The sequence below is a fragment of the Macaca mulatta genome, chromosome X (assembly GCF_049350105.2).
Source record: "Macaca mulatta isolate MMU2019108-1 chromosome X, T2T-MMU8v2.0, whole genome shotgun sequence".
Classification (NCBI taxonomy): domain Eukaryota; kingdom Metazoa; phylum Chordata; class Mammalia; order Primates; family Cercopithecidae; genus Macaca; species Macaca mulatta.
In genome coordinates, this window is record NC_133426.1 from 20237185 (window position 1) to 20259304 (window position 22120).

At 38.1% G+C, this 22120-nt stretch overlaps 1 pseudogene; it reads left to right on the plus strand.

Moving 5' to 3' along the window:
* The window catches only part of LOC697178 (large ribosomal subunit protein eL8 pseudogene), a 92674-nt pseudogene extending 85237 nt beyond the window's left edge, over positions 1 to 7437 (plus strand).
* The last annotated feature ends 14683 nt before the right edge of the window (positions 7438 to 22120 follow it).

Genomic DNA, 22120 nt, shown 5'->3' on the forward strand with positions numbered 1-22120 from the left:
TCATAGCTCCCTGCTACAGATGTATGGCATTCCCTTCTGATCTATAACTTGACCTACAACGGGCCAAGAAGGACTGGATGAAACAGAGACTAGAGGCTGTCAGCTCAGAACCCAGACTGTCACCTCACTCTCCCTTCTCTTCTAGGCTCAAAATGTTTTTGCTGAAACAAAGAGGATACATATTCTCAGTAACATTAACATAGAATGCCAAACATGACATGTATTATACATGCATTTATTGGATGTGAGCATATGAAATCACTACAATGTAAAAGGCATAAGTAACCTTGTCTCCTGCCACCAAAGAAGTGGAGAGTAAAAATCCTTTAGTGGTTTGAGCCAGATCAATACTCAACTCTGAAGCAGGAAATTGTGGTGCTCTCACACAGAAAGCTACTCAGACATTGCCTGCACCAGACTCGGAGCCAGACATCCTGACAGAGGCTAATATAATGGCTCATAAGTGGTGAATGGCTCCTTAAATTGCAGCCTAAATTCTCCCACAGTATCCCCAACTCAGAAGGCCCTTGGCAAAGAAAGTCCAAGATGAAAGAGCACTAACTATCTCCAAGCCAGTTTTTAGCCTTCTGATTTGGGTGAATTACATCCCAGGGAACTAAGAGAGCATGCAAATGAGATTTCTTGGGGGGAATTGACACTATATAAAGTCACAAAAAACTGAGACAGCAAAGTAGAATTTTCATTTTTGAAGGGTGAGAGAAGATAGCTTTCACATAGTGTGGCTGAATAAGTTTAATATTGATTTCCAGAAACATTCTATAACACATTAAAAGAATAATTTATGAATACTTAGAAAACAATGTAAGAGTCCCTAGGACCTGCAGGAATTCATGAAGAACAAGTCGAGTAAGACTAATTTATTTATTTAATCAGGTTATTGCATTATTATGATAAACCAGGGAATGCAATAAGCAGTATTATCTTTTTAAGTCGACTTTATGGAAGTGTAGTTTACATAAAATAAACTGCACCTATTTTAAATGTACAGTCTGATGAATTTTGACAAATGTGTACACCCATGAACCATCACCATGATCAAGACAGAACATTTCCATCAGCCCTGAATGTTCCCTTGTGCCCCTTTATAGTCAACCCTCCTCCCATTCCTGGCCTAGGCAAGGAGTAATCTGCTTTCTGTCACTCCAGATTAGTTTCAGTTTTCTAGAATTTCATATAAACAAGATGGTACAGTATGTAAATTTTTGTATCTGGCTTCGATCACTCACCGTATTGTTTTTGAAATTCATCGATGCTGTTGGGTGTTACTTTTATTGTGAGTCAAATTTCACTGGGTGGCTACATATTTTGTTTATATATTCACCTGTTGATGGACACTGGAGGTTGTTTTTCATTTTGGAGGTATTATGAAAAAAGCTGTTGTGAACATTCATGTACAAATTTTGTGTAGAGGTATGTTTTAATTTCTTAGTTGGCAATGATCTGAATGCCAAAGGCATTTAGCAGGGTCTCATATGCAACTGTAAACAAGATAGAAATATGTGAACCAAGTGCAAGAATTATATATATAAATTATATATGATATGTAATAATGCATACTCTTTCTATATATATATAAAAAATATCATAATAAAGTAACTTTGTGGCTGTACTCAGAGGCTGCTAATTAATGGATCAATGCCAACATGACAAGAAGTTTCTGGTGATATGTTACAGCCTCTGTCCTCAGTATTCTTTTTAATTTAAATTTTAAAAAAATTGACAGATAAGATTGTATATATTTCTTGGGTACAAGAGGATGTTTTAAAACATATGCACATTGTGGAATGGCTAAATCCAGCTAATTAACATGTACATCACCTCACATAGTTGTCATTTTTGTGGTGAGAACACTTAAAATCTACTCTCAGCATTTTTCAATACAATACACTGTTATTAACTATAGTCATCATGATGTATGATACATCTCATGAACTTATTCTTCCTATTTAACTGAAATTTTTTAAAACAGTGAGGAAGGTTTTATTCAGGACTTTTAAAAAAATTTTTTAATTTTTAATTTTTGTGGGTACATAGTAGGTGTATGTATTTACTGGGTACATGAAATGTTTTTATACAGACATGCAATGTGTAATAATAACATCATGGAGAATGGGGTATCCATTCCCTCAAGCATTTATGCTTTGAGTTACAAACAATTCAATTACACTCCTTAAATTATTTTAAAATGCACAATTAAGTTATTGACTGTAGTCACCCATTGTGCTATCGAATAGTAGATCTTATTCTTACTACTTTTTGTACCCATTAATCATCCCCACCTCCCCTCAGCCCACCCAATACCCTTCCCAGCCTCTGGTAACTGTCCTTCTACTTTCTATGTCCATGAGTTAAACTGATTTGATCTTTAGATCCCACAAATAAGTGAGAACACGCAATGTTTGTCTTTCTGTGCCTGGCTTATTTCACTTAACATAATGATCTCCATTAACTGAAATTTTGTAATTGTTGACCAACATCTCCCAAATCCACTTCCCCACCGCCTCCCCAGACCCTGGTAACCACTACTCTACTTCTGCTTCTAGGAGTTTCACTTTTTAGATTCCACATATGAGTGAGATTATGTGGTATTTGTCTTTCTGCGCCTGGCTTATTTCATTTAAACACAGGGTCCTCCAGATTCATCCATGTTGTTGAGAATGACAGGATTTCCTTCTTTTAAAAGGCTGAATGGTATTCCATTTTGTATATATACACTACATTTTCTTTATCCATTCATTCGTTGATGAATCCTTATTTATTATTTTTTTGAGACGGAGTCTCGCTCTGTCGCCCAGGCTGGACTGCAGTGGCCGGATCTCAGCTCACTGCAAGCTCTGCCTCCCAGGTTCACGCCATTCTCCTGCCTCAGACTCCGGAGTAGCTGGGACTACAGGCGCCCGCCACCTCGCCCGGCTAGTTTTTTGTATTTTTTTTTTTTTAGTAGAGACGGGGTTTCACCGTGTTAGCCAGGATGGTCTCGATCTCCTGACCTCGTGATCCACCCGTCTCGGCCTCCCAAAGTGCTGGAATTACAGGCTTGAGCCACCGCGCCCGGCGATGAATCCTTATTTTGATTCCGTATCTTGGCTATTGTGAATAGTGCTGCAATAAACGGGAGTGCAGGCATTTTTTGAAATACTGATTTCAGTCCCTTGGGATTCATTTCCTTCAATTCCTGAAGTAGGACTGCTGGATCTCATGGTAGTTCTATTTTTAATTTTTTGAGGAATCTCTATACTGTCTTCCATAATGATTGTACTAATTTACATTCCCATCAATAGCGTGCAAGGGTTTCCTTTTCTCCACATCCTCATCAAACATTGTGGTCTTTTGTCTTTCTGATAATAGCCATTCTAACAGTTGTGAGGTGATATCTCTCACTGTGGTTTTGATTTGCATTTCTCTGATGATTAATGACATTGAGCATTTTTTATATAACTGTTGGCTATTTGTATGTTTTCTTTTGAAAAATATCTGTTTGGGTCCTTTGCCCATTTTTATTTTATTTTATTTTATTTTATTTTTATTTTTAATTTATTATTATTATACTTTAAGTTGTAGGGTACATGTGCATAACGTGCAGGTTTGTTACATATGTATACTTGTGCCATGTTGCTGTGCTGCACCCATCAACTCATCATTTACATCAGGTATAACTCCCAGTGCAATCCCTCCCCCCTCCCCCCTCCCCCCTCCCCCCTCCCCATGATAGGCCCCGGTGTGTGATGTTCCCCTTTCCGAGTCCAAATGATCTCATTGTTCAGTTCCCACCTATGAGTGAGAACATGCAGTGTTTGGTTTTCTGTTCTTGCGATAGTTTGCTGAGAACGATGGTTTCCAGCTGCATCCATGTCCCTACAAAGGACACAAACTCATCCTTTTTTATGGCTGCATAGTATTCCATGGTGTATATGTGCCATATTTTCTTAATCCAGTCTGTCACTGATGGACATTTGGGTTGATTCCAAGTCTTTGCTATTGTGAATAGTGCTGCAATAAACATACGTGTGCATGTGTCTTTATAGCAATTGTGTTATTTGTTTTCTTGCTATTGAGTTGCTTGAGCTCCTTATATATCTTGGAAATTAACCACGTATCAGATGTATGGCTGGCAAATGTTTTCTCCCATTCTGTAGGTTGTTTCTTCGTTCTGTTGATCATTTCCTTTGTATAGAGAAGCTTGTTAGTTTGATGTAATCCCATTTGTCTATTTTTACTTTTGTTGTTTGTACTTTTGGGGTCATATCCAAAAAATCATTGCCAAGATGAGTATAGAGCTTTTCCTCAACTTCTAATAGTTTTATAGTTTCAGGTTTTACATTTAGGACTTTAATCTATTCTGAGTTGATTTTTGTATATGGTGAGACAAGGGTCCAATTTTATTCTTCTGCATATGGATATCTAGTTTTCCCAAAGCCATTTATTGAAAAGACTGTCCTTTCCCCATCTTGTGTTCTTGGCATCTTTGTTGAAATTCACTTGACTTCTTAATATTCTTGTATTTCATATGCTTATCATGTCAGTAGGACCAAGATAATAAAATCTGTACATTCTGTGAAGCTAGAAGTGTTAGCTAATCATTAGCAGATTCAGGATCCAGAAAAATGTTAAAATGATCAATGTTTTTAACTACCAAAATTAAATTTAACAAGGATAAATGGGAAGTATTGGGTATAAGTACCAAGAAACAACTGTCCAAGTTCAGGATGAAGGAAATATGACTTAGAACCATATGTGTAAAATAACTTGATATTTTTCAGTGAATAATAGCTTCAATGTTAGTTGACAGTCATACCACCAAAGAAACCATGCTTATTTGGGACCGCATTAATAAATGTTATACACACACACACACACACACACACACACACACACACGAAAAAAGTAATATTTCGTCTCTACCCAGTTTTTGTTAAAGTGTATGTGGAGTACTGAGTGGAATTCTAAAACAACATAAACTGAAGTACATACAAATAAAAGAGGCCAAGATGGTGGTTATTCAGGACTGTGTTGTATGAAGACAGGTTGAAAGAACTGAAGATATTTGTTTTGGTATAAAGAACTTATGATGTGGGTAGGGTATGGTTATAGCTGTCTTCAGAAATATGAAGAACCATCCCACATAAAAGAAATTAGACTTATTGTAGACTCTGAGTGCTAGAATCATGGTTTGAGAAGCTACCAGAAGACAGAAGAGATAATACTCCAACTATTAGACTGGTCTAAAGATAAATATGTTTTCCTCAGGAGACACTGAATTTTTGGTTATTGGAGGTGTTCAAATATGGATCCACTGACCTGGAACATTACCTCACCAGTATAATGGGTGTAATGATACCAGTATATGTAGACTGAGGATAATGTGAGTGAACATACCTCTATTAAAGTAGTTGTCCCATTTCACTAGGCTTATTGATTGACATGTCTATCTTAATTAGCTAAAGAATGCCTCAAAATCAAGGACTACATCTAATTCATCTTTTTTTTCTGTAACATCAACCATAGTATCTGGCTCATGAAGGCATTTTTAATAAATGTTTTTGAATGACTGGAGATAACAGATATAAGAGTACTTCATAAATATAGCACAACACTAATAAAATGTACTATTAATTGTTAATATTAATAATTTCTTCCTAAACAGCCTGTCAATTCATGTTATCTATATTCATAATTATAACAAAAATTTATATATGCCATATAGTTTTACTGGTGAGTTCTTTCTTTCTACTAAGAAACATAATTTTTATGCCATATGAACTGTTCAAGAAGAGAATGAAAGGACAAAAACTTCCCATTCACTTTTATTGTCAAACTTCTTTTATGAAGTTAGCATTAAAGTGGTACTAAAACCTGACAAAAAACTCAAAAACAAAAATTATGATCTAATCTCAGTATGAACATAATGCAATAAAATAATATAGTATCAAATCAAATGTAATAGAATATTAAAAGAATAACTCGCCAAGTGGCATCATCCCAGGGATATAAGAATAATATAATATTAGCAAATATATTAATATAATGTATCATATCAGGATGACAAATAAGAAAAATCACATGATTACTGTAATAGATGCTGAAAGGAAGTTGATAATTCAATAGCCATCTCTATAAACCTATAAATAGTCATCTTTATAAAACTATAAGTAGTTTTATAAAAGGAAAGAAAAACTGGCATAGTAATAATAACAGTATTAATCTCAAAATGGTAGCAAATAGGCAATTAATTGTGATACACCAAAAGATTTATTATTTAACATTGTTTTAGAAGTTCTGGAAAACCAAAACTCAAACAAAACCCCCAAACAACAAAAACAGAAGGGCTGGAATATAAACAGATATGAGACAGAGGAAGAAAAGAATCAACAAAAATTGTTATAATTAATGAGATTTCAGAGTAGTGGCTGGGTAAAAAAATGTACAAAAATAAGTATATTTACTCTATAACAGAAATAACCAGACAGAAGAGATTATGGATCAAAAGAACGAATTTGAAATAGGAACAAGAACATAAATACTAACATAATCTTAATAAGAAAAGTTCAGCTCCCGCCGCCCGAAAGGAAAGAAGGCCAAGGGAAAGAAGGTGGCTCCAGCCCCTGCTGTCGTGAAAAAGCAGGAGACCAAGAAAGTGGTGAATCCCCTGTTTGAGAAAAGACCTAAGAATTTTGGCATTGGACAGGACATCCAGCCCAAAAGAGACCTCACCCGCTTTGTGAAATGGCCTCGCTATATCAGGTTGCAGCGGCAGAGAGCCATCCTCTATAAGCGGCTGAAAGTGCCTCCTGCTATTAACCAGTTCACCCAGGCCCTGGACCACCAAACAGCTACTCAGCTGCTTAAGCTGGCCCACAAGTACAGACCAGAGACAAAGCAAGAGAGGAAGCAGAGGCTGTTGGCCCGGGCCGAGAAGAAAGCTGCTGGCAAAGAAGAAAGCTGCTGGCAAAGGGGATGTCCCCACTAAGAGACCACCTGTCCTTCGAGCGGGAGTTAACACCGTCACCACCTTGGTGGAGAACAAGAAGGCTCAGCTGGTGGTGATTGCACATGACGTGGATCCCATCGAGCTGGTTGTCTTCTTGCCTGCCCTGTGTCGTAAAATGGGGGTCCCTTACTGCATTATCAAGGGGAAGGCCAGACTGGGCCGTCTAGTCCACAGGAAGATCTGCACCACTGTCGCCTTCACACAGGTGAACTCGGAAGACAAAGGCGCTTTGGCTAAGCTGGTGGAAGCTATCAGGACCAATTACAACAACAGATACGATGAGATCCGCTGTCACTGGGGCGGCAATGTCCTGGGTCCCAAGTCTGTGGCTCGTATCGCCAAGCTCGAAAAGGCAAAGGCTAAAGAACTTGCCACTAAGCTGGGTTAAATGTACACTGTTGAGTTTTCTGTACATAAAAATAATTTAAATACAAATTTTCCTTCAAAAAAAAAAAAAAAAGAAAAGTTCAAAGATCTGTGTGAGATGGAAAACAAGAGACCATTATATGTTCATTCTTCCCTAATTAATATTTAAATTTTATGTAATTACAATGTATACATTGGAATTATTTTTTGCAACTTGATACAATGATTCTAAAGTTCTTATGGAATAGCAAATAGATGAAAATAGATAAGAAAACATTGGGATAAAAAAGAATTAGGGTACTGTTACTTTGACAGATATTAAAACCTATTAACAAAGCTGCAATAATTAAAACATTGTGATCCATTAAAAAAGGAGATATATAGCAACGGAGACAACTCACTAAATAAAAATTGGCCAACAGGGACTGCAATTGGGGAAGTGAGGAAATCAGTTTCATGTCACACTTTACTGGATTGAAAAGAATGTAATGCAGAAATACAAATCATAGGACATTAGAAGAAAAGATAGGTGAATATTTACCTGGTCTCAGGAAAGGAAAATACTTTCAAAGCTCAAATGTAACAGAAATAATCTCAATGAGAGAATAGTTAGATTTGACTTCATAAGGCATTTAAACTCTTTCGTGTCAAAAATTATGAGAAATGGAAAGGACAAATGGCAAGATGGGAATTTTTTCCACAAATATAATAAAAACTTGCCAGTAATTTTTAAATGCAGTAGCAAGAAATACCACAAGAACCAGTAAGCTGTGTGAATAGTTGTTTACAAATAGGAAAGATAAATGCTCAACAAATAGGTGAAAAAAAATTTACCCTCACTGGAAATCAAGATAATGAAAATGGAACTGACAAGTGAAATTTCTCTTATAGATTTAACAAGTTTCTAAAAGGATGAAAATACTCATTGCCAGCAGGGGTGTGGTGGATGACAGTATTGCATTCTCTTGGTATGAGTGTGAATTGGTACAGCCTTTCTGGAAAGCAAGATACATTAAAACCTTAAAATGTTATTGTCCTTTCCAAAAGGGATTCCTCTTCTGGAAAGAATCTAAGATGCAGATAAAGAGTTAGATATAGAGATATTGACTTCAGCATCTGTTATAAGAATAAAGAAAGGAAGCAATACCAATGTTCAATAACAAGGGAAGGGTTAAGCAAATTTTGGTAACCCACATGTCAGGAACATTATCTAGCTTTTAAAATGGATTTATAAATTTTTTTAATGGCATGGGGAAATGCTTATGTTAAAAGATGCAAAATTGTACACACACTCATGTATATGCATGCACATGTACACACTGTATTTTCTCAAGCATCTTAAAAATATATTGACAATCAGGCGAAAGGAGATGCCTACAGTGTCAATTCTGCACGGTGGAATTATGGGGAATGTTATCGCAATCTTTATACTTTTCCATATTTTCCAAAATCCTTATGAGTTACTCTTATTACCAGAAAAAATAATTTCCAAATAAAAATTATTCTTAAAGTGAAGACCCCAAAAAGCTGGCAAAAAGGAAAAAAGATAACTATAATGTATCAAGGTTTCTTCAGACCTTCTGATAGGTTCATTTTGAACATGTTGCATCTGAGATGCCAGTAGAATGCTGGCAAGGACACCCAGTTGGCAAATGGACAGACTGGTCTAGAGCGTAGAGGGACAATATGGGTTGTAAGTACAGAGACATCAGCATATATATGTTAGCTCAAGTCACTAGTGCTACAACTTCGGCTAGTTTAGCCCCTCTGATTCCCAGTTTCCTCCTCAATAAAATAGAAATGATAATAGTACCTTGAGGGCTGTTGTAGGGATTAAATGAGCTAATATAGGTAAAACACTTGACCTAGTACATAAATGTTAGCTATTGTCATTATTAATTTTATTACCATTGATGAGAGTAACCCAGGGATGATGATTAAGTTGAGGAGAGAACAGGGGTTGTTATAACATTCTATGCACATCAGCCCGACTTCCAGTCATTGGTGTGTGACTCTGCCTGAGGGCAGGCTAGATGTATCAGGTAATTAATGTAGCTCTATCCCACTTTCAGGAGCAGCCTTTGACCAATGACTGATGGGATTGGTGGATAAATACTTCAGCTCTCTTGATCCACAAGCAAGATAATTCTGAGGCTTGTGTTCTGCAGTGGGACTGTTCTCCAGTTGCCCACGGTGGTAACTGGCATGATATCACACCCTTTATTGGCTATCTTCCCTTCCCAGTCTTACTTCCTCACTCTCCTACTGGGATCATCTTTTCAGCAAATAATTTGCATGTAAATCTTTGTGTCTCAGGGCTTGCTTCTGGGAGAAACAAAATTAAGACAGCCAAGGATGAAACCTGTTCTATAATAACATTCAAGGGATGGTTGGCAAAGAGAAGCCCATGACGGAACTAGAGAAGGAATAGAGAGAGGTAGCAAAAAGCTGTGGTCTAAAAACCCAAAGTAAAGGACAGTTTCCTGAATGAGGTAGGAGGAAACAGCATCAAATGCTATGGAGATGAGATGCAAAAAGAACTGGAAACTGTCCATCTGAGTTGGCATCTATGAGGTGCTAGGTGACCTCTGCCAGCAGATTTTTGGTTTTGTGGTGGAAGATGCCAGATGGTAGTGGGTTGAGGAAGTGAATGGGAGGTAAAAAAGTGGAGGCAGCAAATACTCATTTAGGAAGTCTGGCTGTGAAGGGAATGAGAGAGAAAAAAGAGACGGAGAGAGGGAGAAAGGAAGAGGGAGAAAGGAAGAGAGAGATGGTGGGGGAGAGGGAGGAAGGGAGGGAGACGGAGAGAGAGAGAGAGAGAGAGAGAGAGAGAGAGAGAGAGAGAAGGAGAAAAAGACTTGGCTAGTTTGATGATGAGAGAAAAATAACCAGCTGACATGTGATTGAAAAACCATATCCTTGTTGATACAATGCTTTAGCCACTACCATATTCCGAGAGTTTCCCAATATTCTCATCTTCATCAACACCCTTTTATTGAACACCTCCTGTCTGCAGAGCACGGCTAAAGTATTGAGAAAACAAAGTAAAAGACACTTCCTGATCTCAAGGAGATTATACTCTAGTAGCGGAGGTGAGACATGAAAAGGTTATTAGAAATATAAGATGGTATATAATGATGATAAAATGAGAGGTACTATTAATTAGTACTTTACTGATGGCTTAAATAAAAATTTTAAATGTAGTAATCATCTCACTGTGTGTGTATCAAAACATGTTGTACACCTTAAATATATACAATAAAAATAAATAAAATAAGTGCTTTAGCAGTTCAAAGGCAGGATGGGACAGGTCGGGAAAGCTCATGGGTTCGGAGTGTAGGGGTAGTGAGACATAGATGCAGACTATGTCCAGTTCAAAGACTTAGAGAGATAGAGGGGAAGTCATGAGCCCAGATGACTTGGCAGACAAACTCACTTGGGGAGAAGGGTTCAAAGGGAGAAATTTAAGAGAGAGGTAGAAGTTGGTAGCAAACAGGTCTAAAAGGGGTTTGAATGCTGAACTAAATTTAAAAGTTTGGATTTCATTTAGCAGGCAAAAAGGAGCCGTTTGGAGTTTGTGAACAGAGTACAAAGCAGTATTTTGGAGAAAGTAATTTGAAAAGGGTGTGCAGCATGGTTTGGAAAAGAAAACAAAGGAAGGAGGGCTAGCTGAAGAGGGAGGAGAATGAAGTATGGACTAGGCTAGGGAAGGATGAAAAGAAAGGACAGAGGAAGGGACTTTTTGATTTTATGTATATTAAGTTTGCCTCATCTTTCAGATTATAACCTACTTGTGCTATGCCTTGGTCATAACTGGAGCCCATATCACGCCTCAGAAAAGTTCTACTATGTAACTGTTACTGAATAAGTGAATGAAGTAACAGATGAATAAATGAATACACATCAAATGAATGAGCATTACCAAAGATGAGCCACCAAGTGGCTCTTGGAGGAAAAAGAACTTTCAATCAAAGGATTAAAAGTTTCTAAGTGTGGTTGATTAGGGAAGATCACAGCATTGTTGTTTGAATTGCCTGGCACCTAATAAGCACTACAATGGGTGTAATCTTATATATGTACGCTAGTGAAAAGAGACAAATCTGGAAGGCACTGAAAGCCCACTTCACCCTTTTGGTAGTTTAGCAGAGAGATAGCCCAGCAGGTCTGTTTTAACTCAACAGGTGCCAGTTACTAAGTTCCAGAGGCTTTCTTTCTAACTAGGCCACTTCCTCAAACATCAACCTTTTATTGTTACATAGTTCCTAAGAATCCCTTATTCCCCATTTTCTACAAATACATCAGGTATAATGGGAGATATCTCTCTCGGAACCCTGTGTGTCTAGCCCAGCCATGACTGGCCTAAGTACACCTCTCTTTGAGAGTGACGGATTGTGTGCGCTTGCTACGTCTCTCATGTAAGTTTCCCCCCCCCCAAGAAAACCTTATATTTTACATCATGTGGTCTTAGTGTATGAGGGACTGAAATATTCAACATATCATAGTTAATAAACAATACACTTATAGTTGAGATTTTAGAGGCGGGATGTTATGAGGGAAATTTTAATTTTAGACGTGATCCAGAGAGCTATCATCTGTAAAAATGAACATCAATTTGATAGAGATTATAAAATGCTATCTAAATAGATTTGTAAATACTTAAATCTTTGTAATAGAAATTCCACAAAACTTTAACGTAAAATACTCATTAAATGTGAACTTCAGATCAAATCAACTGATACCTCTTTATTGAGTGCAAGCTTGTGATTGGCACTGTTTCGTAGCTAATAAATGCAGAAGGAATGATAGAACTAAAAAGTATCAATTTACAAATTCTAATGAAATAGTAGACCTAAAAAACCCCAAAAATCAGTAGATGTTAAAATCATTAGGTCTGAGGTTACCAATTTTGGCTGTTCATTGGAATCAGTTGGGGGTTTTAAAAAATGCTAATGCCCATGTCTTAGCCCCAGTGATTCTGATTTAAGTGATAAATGTGGCCATGGCGCTGTGATTTTTAAAATCTGCGCAGGTGATTTTAATGCGTAGTCAAGGTTAGCGAAAGGTCAATGAAGTCCATAATGGAGGAATTAAGCTAAATTCAGTCTTAGAATCTTCACAAGTGGGCAATCAGAAATTACACATCTCACAAAGGAAGGACATTGGATACTCCAGCATCACCTAGGAAGTCTTCTTTCCTAAAAAACATTGAGCTTACATCTCATCAAGTGTCTAAGTATAGCTGGTAATTTATATGAAGTAGCCTGATAGAAATAATAAATAACATAATGCAATACACAAACCATTGTTGTTTAGAAATTATACAGGAGATAAAGGAACGATTTAAATGACACGTAAAGGAAGCAATCAGCCAAATCTCAAAAGTGAGACATTCTACAAGGCCAAAAAACCCAGTTTCTCCATTAATGACATATTAAATAAATGAAAGGAAGGTGAGAGCTGTTAAAGAATAAAAAAGGCTTAAGAAACATAATACCCAAATGCAATGTGTAGGTCTTGTTGGATCCTATGCCAGATATCTTTTTTCTCCTCTAGGTTTTCTCTCTACACTTCTCCCTCGTCTGAGAAGCTGATCAGTATGGACTGTGCCTTCAGGCTTTCTTGCCTCTGGCTTTTGGTTGAATTTGGCCAATGGGAAGCCCCAGCAGGAAATCAGAAAGAGAGGCAAGAGAGGATGGTCTGAGTATTGATTCCCCTGGCTTCCTCCCTGTGCGATCACTTTGGCTGGCTAGATCCCTCAATGGAAAGACATTGTTCTTCTGGAGGAGGCCTTCTCCATAGACTCTTATCCTTCCAGTTTCAGTAACCTTGATCTGGTCCTTCTGACTCCTTCACATCTAGGGGTGGTAACAGCTCTGTTGTCACTAGCCAAGTGTCATTGCACTATTCTCTGTGATTCCCCCACATCCCACCCATGCTTTTGTAAATAGTCTCTTTACAAATAAATGCTCCTTCAATTATTCTAATCTGAGAATACTGTTTCCTGCTGAGTCATTGGACCAAATTATTTCTCCTTTGAGACAATGGAGAAATTTTGAACTTGAAGTAAACATTATAAGCTATTAAGGAGTTATTGTTGATTTTATTGGGCACGATAATGGTATAATTGTTATATAAAAATAATCCTTACCAGTTAGAGATACACACTTAAGTATTTATTGAAATGACATGTCTAGGAATTATTTAAAAAATATTGCATTGAAAGCTGGGTGCCGGGCGAGAAGTAACACAAAAGTAGGGGAACAGATTATCAAATATTACCAAGATTATCAAATATTATCAAGATTATAGAAATGTTGATAAAGCAGAGTGATGGGTATATGAGGGTTCATTACACTATTTTCTCAATTGTGTGCAAGATGGAAAATTTCTATAATAAAATGTTAGAACAAATAATCTTATTTTTTCCTTAGATGAGATCTAGTTTGCAACTTTTCATGAGCGAGATATGTACACAAAATCTGAATTTACAGCAAATAAAAATTTTAAGGGTGTGTTTAAAGTGTGACAATGTAGACATCTTTCTACATGCTATTCTTTCTTGCAGAGAAAAATTGATGAGGAAAGCGCATAAGTAAACTGGATGTAACTTTTTTCTCTTTAGATATTCAGGTGGTCACTCAATTAACTCCATCAATCTGCCTGTGGGCACCTGCTGTGGGAGGGTGGAGACAGTCTGGGGTGAGGAAGAGAGGGGCCATGAAAGGTTAAATGTGCTAGGCCTAGAGTTTCTGTTGTCTGCATCTTTTGCACTATTCAGAGTCAATCTGCACCTTCAATGAGTGAACTGTTATTGCTTAGAGCTTTCTTTTTGTATTTTTTTTGGTAATAAATCCTAATAATGGAGCAAATTATGCATGAAATTGTCCATTATTTATAATTGCTTCAGGAGATTTAGTTGCATCTGGGGCAGTTTAGGAAGCCAACATTACAATTTCTTCTGCAATAAATTTTGCCCTAAGCAAAGGAAGTAAGGTACTGGATTGGTTCTGCTTCAGTAGCATTTTTGCTTCTTAAACACCATAGATAAGAGAATTTTGTAGATATTTGAGAAGAATGAAAGAATACAAATTGAAAGACATACATATCTTGCCACCAAAATAGTCTTCCTTTTATTTGAAGCAAGTAGCAGACAAAAATAAGGAAAATCTGTGTGCAAAGAATTCAACTGCATGCTCAAAAATAAAATCAAAATAAAAGCCAAAGCGTAATGCCTGTTGGATTAATAAAGTTTCTTTGTTTTCTTACAATAATAAAAGTTGGCAGGGCTCCACCTACATTAAAGTATTTCCTGGCATAACATTCTTCATTTTGGTTCCCCTTCCCCCACCCCGCTTTGGTAAGCTTGTCTTATTGACATTTCTGTTAATTGACGGCTACTAGATATAACCACAAGGCAGACAGATTAGGTAGGAAAAGTTGAAGGTTGTTTTATGAAACAGGAAAACATAATTTTTTAAAAGGCATAAATGCCTTTTAAATTGTAGTATTAGCTGAGGAATCTCAATTCACCACGATAAAAATTGTAGGTACTACAGTTATGATACAAGTAGTAGTAAATGGTGACAATAGGATCAATATTGGGGAAAACAATTAAGTCGATTCAAGGGTGTTGTAAAGTATTCTTAACCCCCTAGAATGAATCTAAAAGAAAGCCTACCTTTAAATTATTCCTGTGCTAAACATCATTTTCAAATGTTGACTAGAATGTGGGACTTGGTAATATGGACTTTTGCATTTGGTGAAGTTAGTAGCATAAAAGTCAAGAGCAGAGACTTTGGAGTTAGCTTGCTTGGATTAAAAATGTGGCTCCACGACTCAATAACTATATTATTGTTGGTGAGTTACTAGATCTCTCTGAAATGCTGACTAAACTTCATCCGAAAAATAGGGATGATAATAGGGTTTCTGGGAGAATTCAACAAAATAAATAACTTAGACCATCACTTGACACATGATGTGTTAAAAATACAAACTATTAGGTGATGATGATATGACTTCTGATCCTCATGAAGGTACACAATATAGACAGAGCTAGAAAAAATTGTTTTAAAGAAATGCCTACTTAGTTGTTCGTTGTTCAGAGGTTAAAACTATTGTTTTGTTTGTGGAACAAGTTAAGAAATAGGTAAGTAGCCAACAAACCAACAGAACAAAAGAGACCTATCAGAACTGTCAATATGTTAAAACTAACAACAGTTCTGAAGGCTGATCTCCTGAGAAGATCTGTTTCTCTCTGTAAAAGAAAATGGTCAATAGCACTGATTTTGAAGTTTTTTGGCATCAAGACTTGTGGAATCTCATATCAGTTCAGTCTAATCATTAATTGGGACCAGCAGCTAATTTGAAATTGAGGTTTAATACCAAACATGATGGACCTTCAGGCTGAATCTGAATCAGGAATGAAGTCATCAATCACAGTGACTTTGAATGTCCTACTGTCATTATTTTATTAAACTGGAAAGAGAATTAACATTGAGTCAAATTACACTAAGATAAGTGTCAACACCAAATGCATCCTGATTCACATTAATTTTCCAGTTCTGCATTCACTCTGCCTTTCCACATCGGGACCAAGCCATGATTCAGAGGCAGCCCACTGATGAGTCATCTTCTGCTTATGTTTGGATGGGTCAGAATGCCCCGAGTGGGTTGATGAGGAGGAGGCAGAGAGGACAAGGGTGTGACATAGCACAAGCCTAGGGGCTAGGATCTAAGTCCCAGGACCCAGGAGAAGGACCTGCCACACAATGTCCCTGGTTCTCAGAGGACTGAACTTCCAATGGACTCAACTCTCCCTGAATGAGGCTTCCATGTGACCAAAGAATGTATCAGAGTCCTTGGGCAGAGAAAGATACAACTTCAGACCTAGAGGAATAGTCTTCTTCTCCCTAGATGGTCCTGGTTCTTGATATTGCAGAAAGAGAATTACAGAACAAAGAGCACCCAAGACACCATAGCTGAAAGTCCCAACTAGGTGACAAACCCCACCTGGTGCTAAAAACCATCCAAACAAGCCAAACGAGTACTCAAACTAATATATAGGTCCTCTGAGAATGATTCCAGTTGTTGCCTCAGATTCCAGCTTGAAATTCCACCTTTCATCTTCCTTTCCCTCCTTGATCTTTTCATTATCATACTCTAGTCCATCCTACCTCTGCCCAGGGGCCCTGCTCTCTACAATGATCTCCCTTTCTGCCTATTTTAATGGTGCACACCCCCAAGTTCCACTGCCAGCTCCTCATCTGACTATACCAGGCCAACCCCTCTCTAACACCTATTCATATTGAGAGGCTCTTGGCTGATGAGAATTTGCCATTCCTCCTTGGGTCATACACCTAGGTTAAACCAGTCACATCCATAGAAAATTGAGACAAGAGGAACATCCTGAACCTCTACTGAATCAGGCAAGACAGAGTGTTTGCTATACTGGATTCAGGATTCAAATAAAGATCAAGATATTACAATACCTGGCTTTAAGATACTGAACTCTGAAAAGAGAAAGTTTTACAGCCTCTAGTTTGAATCGTCTTTGCAATCATGGTTCAAGTTTTTCCAGTTTCTAAAGGTCATGCACAAATGTCTGGGACTTTTGGGACTACTTCTTCATATTCCACCCTCTGTACCAGCACCCAGTAGAGCATCAAGCCCATAACAGGTAGTTGGTAAATTATTTTTTTGATGCAACATAAATAATCTATCCTTGAAAAAATAGTTGTATAATATCTTTTCCATTATAGAAACTAGACCAGCCATGAATTATATGTATTTACAGATCACTGGCCTGGAAAAGCTCAGGTCAATAACTTGTTGCAGTATTATGAGAGTTAAGTACTGCTGCATCACAAGTCACCTCAAATGTTGGTGGTTTAAAACAACAATGACTTATTATTGCTCACAAGTCAATGGTTGGCTGGGGGTGGGCTGATCTAGGCTGGGCTCTGCTGGGGAGGCTCAGCTTCATGGGTTGTACCCCCAGGCATGTTCCTAGAAGATGGCAGAGCCACAGGATGGCAAGAAGCAGGCAAACTTCAAACTGGCACCCTGACACTTTTACCCACATTCCTTTGACCAAAGGAAGTGACACAGCTTAGCTCAAAGACAAGGAGTGGCAAAATACACTCTGCCTTTATGGAGGAAACTCCAAAGTCACCTAACAAAGGGTGTAATACAGGGAGGGGTGAAAAATTCAAGCTGATCATGCACTTTATCACAATTACAATTTCTGAGAATGTGGGCAATTTGATTATAGAGGAGGGCTTTGCTGATGTCAAAATAATGAGCTCTGGATGACATTGGTTGCAAAGTACTTACTTCCTCCAAATGCTTAGTCATTTGGTTCTTACTACTTCCAGGAGGGTCACAATGGTTGAAACTAAAATTAGCTGTGTTCAAGTAAATGTGACTCATAAGAGAGCAATGAGGAAGCTAGTTTCATATGGCATTCCCTCCCTTCCCACCCCCACACACTAGGTAATACAAAAGAAATTAGCTTACTTGTCCAGAGATGGGTTTATCTTGAAATCCCTAACTTCATGCAAGTTCCAACCAGTAAATTAACTGCAGTGACTTTTCTCTAGATCATTTGTTTAATCAGAAACCCATGATAATCAAAATCTTTGAAGTATTTTTATTGATTTTTTTGAAGTTTAAGTCAATGTCCCTCATGGTCACCCAAATTAACAATACAAATTTATGTTCTTGGTATTGAATCTACAATTCTGATATACAAGAATCTTTACTGAAGCATGCAACAAAATGCAAAGCAAGCTCTCTCCACAGAGAGTTTTTGTGGTTGGTATTTTCAGTTTCATTAGAAGATAAATGTGAAACAAACTCTAATTAAAGTACTTTCAGAAACTTCTTGTTTTGGCTTCGGCAAATTATATAGCTATCTTGCTTCTGATGGCAATTAGAATTTTATATGTACCAAAAAAATAATTTTTCCCCCAGTGCTCTAATTTGAAAGCTCTGTGCTCTATATGAAACAAGCAAAAGATGGTCTATGTTGATTAATTAGGGGTTAGGATATTCAGAAATACTACAAAGCAAATTATCAGGGTGACTTTTCTGTAAGAAGCAAGTTTATCAACCTCTTGCCTAATTTGTACACACAAGACAAAAAGCACTTTAGCTCCACTGTACCCCTGTTCTTCCCTTGAGAAGGATGCTTCTGCAACAGCACACAAATTTCAGGTAATAGTAAAAGCACATCAGAATCATCCTTTAGCAGAAAAACAAGCCAAAATACCCACCCACTCAGTTTCTCCCAGAGCGCTTTACTTCAGGAAGATAAACATGACTGCAATAAGAAATTAATGTAATAAAGAACGTACTTATGTTACATTTACAGCCATACCCAGGGAGACAGCTAATGGCACTCTAAAAATCGTCATTTTGTCAGAGCTTTGGTGTCAATTACTGATTACACACAGGCAACAGTGGCTTCAAATACCCAGTGACAGCACAAACGGCACCTGGTTAGGTCTGGTGCACAAACATGCTACACAGATGACATTTGGTACACAGATATACTTGGTTTGATTAAAACTCCTGGTATCATCAGCAGGGAGAATTATAACTAGTCAGCTCTTTTTTTTTAGTTCAATATCTAAAAATTTATTTCCATAAGTGTATCCATAAGGGATGAAGAAAAACACTGATCAAAATTCACAAGAGGTCTTATACAGCCTGGTGGAGATACAGAAAGAATGCTGGACTGAGAGAACAAAGCTGATAGCAATAGCTAGCATTTAATTAATACATCTCATGGTGCCTGGTACTGTGCCAGGTGTTCTGTGAACATTAATCTATTTCATCCTTTGAACAGCCTATAATGTGGGTACCGTTGTCATCCCCATCTTGCAGATGAGGCTGAGAGAGATGTTTAGAAACTGGTTCAGTCTCACAGCTAGCAGATGGCAATACCAGCATCCACCTTCAGACCCAACCTTTCTCCATTGCACTGTCCCTTATTTTGCTAACTAGAAGTGCATCCTTGAACAAATCCCTTTCCTTCTGTGGGCCTCTGTGTTTTCATACAAAAATGAAGTAGCTGGACTAAATCAGTGGTTTACAACCTTGGCTGCAAACTAGGATCACTTGGAGTGCTTTTATAGGGCAATTTGTTGAGTATTTACTCTATGCCAAGCATCTCATTCGATTCTCTCAATAGTACTGTGAGAGCTCTTTGAGGAAATGAAGAGCACCTGATCTCACGGAGGAACAATTGAGGTTCGAGAAGTTTGGTAACTTGCCTAGCTTATATAGTTCATAGGCTTCAATTCAGGCACAAAGGCCAGTTGCATGGTTCAGGTCTCCGGCATTTCTGAGAGCCATTCCTGGGCTTTGGGTCCTGGGATGAATTATTCTCATCATTTAGTGACTTGAGACTGCTCTCCCGGCTCATTCTTTCTAATCTGTCCTTCCCACTGTTTCCTAAATGCTTCTTCTAAACTTGCATCTTACTCCCACCTTGAAATCTGACATTATGTCTTCAGAGCTCTCTGGATATTTTGACCTCCTTGATGCAGCGCACGGGTCACTTCATGATCTGGTTAGTTCTCCAGTCTCATTTCCTGCCAGTGCCTCCCCCGCCACCCCTCCCCCCCGGCTGCACTTTGTTCAAAGTGTGTCATATAGTTCCTTACATCTGTGTCTTCACATATGTGGCCGTTTCTTCCCAGAATGTCCCCCCCAACACCCCATTTAATTCCTGCTCCTCCTAAGCTCAACTGAAACACCTACTCTTGAAACTGCTGTGGCCACGATGGCAACTGTTAGGCCCTCTTTTTTTGTTTCCCCAGTACCCAGGGCCCTTCTTTAAGACAGTCGGTTTGAAAGGCCACTTTCTTCTGAAGCATTTTCTAACTCTCTGATTTATAATTGACTGTTTTCTAGGAAGTGAACTGGAGAAGAAGGGATGGACTGGAGAGGGAGCAGGATGGGGTGATTTTCTCGGGGCTCACTCCACCTCTGCGTCCTGCCCTCTAGTCCGAGCTCTATTATCTGGCCCCTAGATTATTACAATAATTGCCTCCTGACCGCTCCCTTCCCATCTATCCAACAGGCTCTTCCCAACACAGAGGGCACAGCGATCCTTTTATATATAAGGCAGATCATGTGACTCCTCTGCTCAAAAACCTGCAATGATTCATGTCTCATGCCTAGTTAAAATCCAGGTGCTAACAAGGGCCTATAAGGCTTCCCATCAGTGCTTCTTAAACTTTCACGTGCATATGAATCACCTGGGGATCTGATTAAAACTCAGACTATGATCCAGTAGCTCTGGGGGCAGGGCTAGAGAGTCTGCATATCTAAGCAGCCAGCAGGTGAGGCTGAAGCTGCCAATCCTAGGACTTCAATCTGAGTAGTAACCTCTCCACAATCTGGTTTCCTGTTACCTCTCCGATCTTTCTATTCTTCTCCTTGCTCTCTCCAGCCACACTGGCTTCCCTGCTGCTGTTCAAAGAACACGCCAGAAATGTTCCCTTGCCTTAGGGCCTGTACAACAGCTATTCCTTTTGCATGGAATGCCCTTACCCCAGATAGCCACTTGGCTAACTCTGTTGCTTTCTTCACATCTTTCCTCAAAAATCTCACCTTTTCAATGAGGTCCACCCTGAACACCCAATTTAATATTGCAATCTTCCCCCTGCTGTCCCCAACCCTTGGTCCTGCACTCCTGAAATTCTTTATCTTGATCTCCTATTTTTTTTAATACTTCTAATCACATTTTCACATATTACATAAACTTATATATTATATTCATTCTATTGTTATCTAGCTCCTCCTTAATTCCAGAAAGTCTGTTCCTCACGAAGCCCGTTTGTGTGTTATGTCCATTGTTGTTTCCCAAGAGTCTAGAACAGTTGCCAACAAATACCATTTGAATTTTGAATTTGAATGCAGTGGGTGAGTGAGAAGAAGAAATTAAGATAATGTGGTGCAACTCAGTGTTTATATTCTACTGAGTACATTTTCCCCGAGTGCATTTTGCATGGGGCTTGGTATATTGATGCGAGGCATTGCTTTGTACATTTCAAAGGCTTTTCTTGGTCAAGATGCAGCAAAGCGCCTCATGCCTGAGACATTTCATGTTTTCCTTACTTTATTTCCAGATGACTCAAATTAAAATGTTATTTTCTTCATTCAAACTCGCCGTTATCTTCAGAGATAAATTTCAGGAAAGAAATAAAAAATAGTATTTGTAATTACTGCCTTGTATCTTACCTATGACTCAGCTGGGTAAGTGCCTCTTCTGTACTTCATTGTCTTCAAATTTAGTAAAGCAATTAGCTATGTCTTTTATGATGGCAGAAGTTGATTCCCTTTTAATTCTATCAGTCATTTTATCCTCCTTCTCCCTTCATTTTTCTCAATCCTCCTACATTACTAAGCTTTAACTAGGCATTGTTTGACTGACATTATAGGCAGTATTTTTTATATAACTGAGAAGATTATATCCTGGGATAATGACACAAGCGAACTTCATTGATTTAGCTCTTGAATTCATCTCGGGTACCGTGCACACAGATCAATAAGTTGCCTTGATTTTTTTGAATTGGATTTGATACTTGTCCATCCTCCAAAAAATCTCTTAAACATTACGTTGAACCATAGGAAATTCCTATTTTTATGAGTCAAAATGGTTGAATATTGGCAATTTTCTATGATTCAACCTAAATATAATCAGGAGGCTTTCTACCCACCTTCCTTCAGAGAACA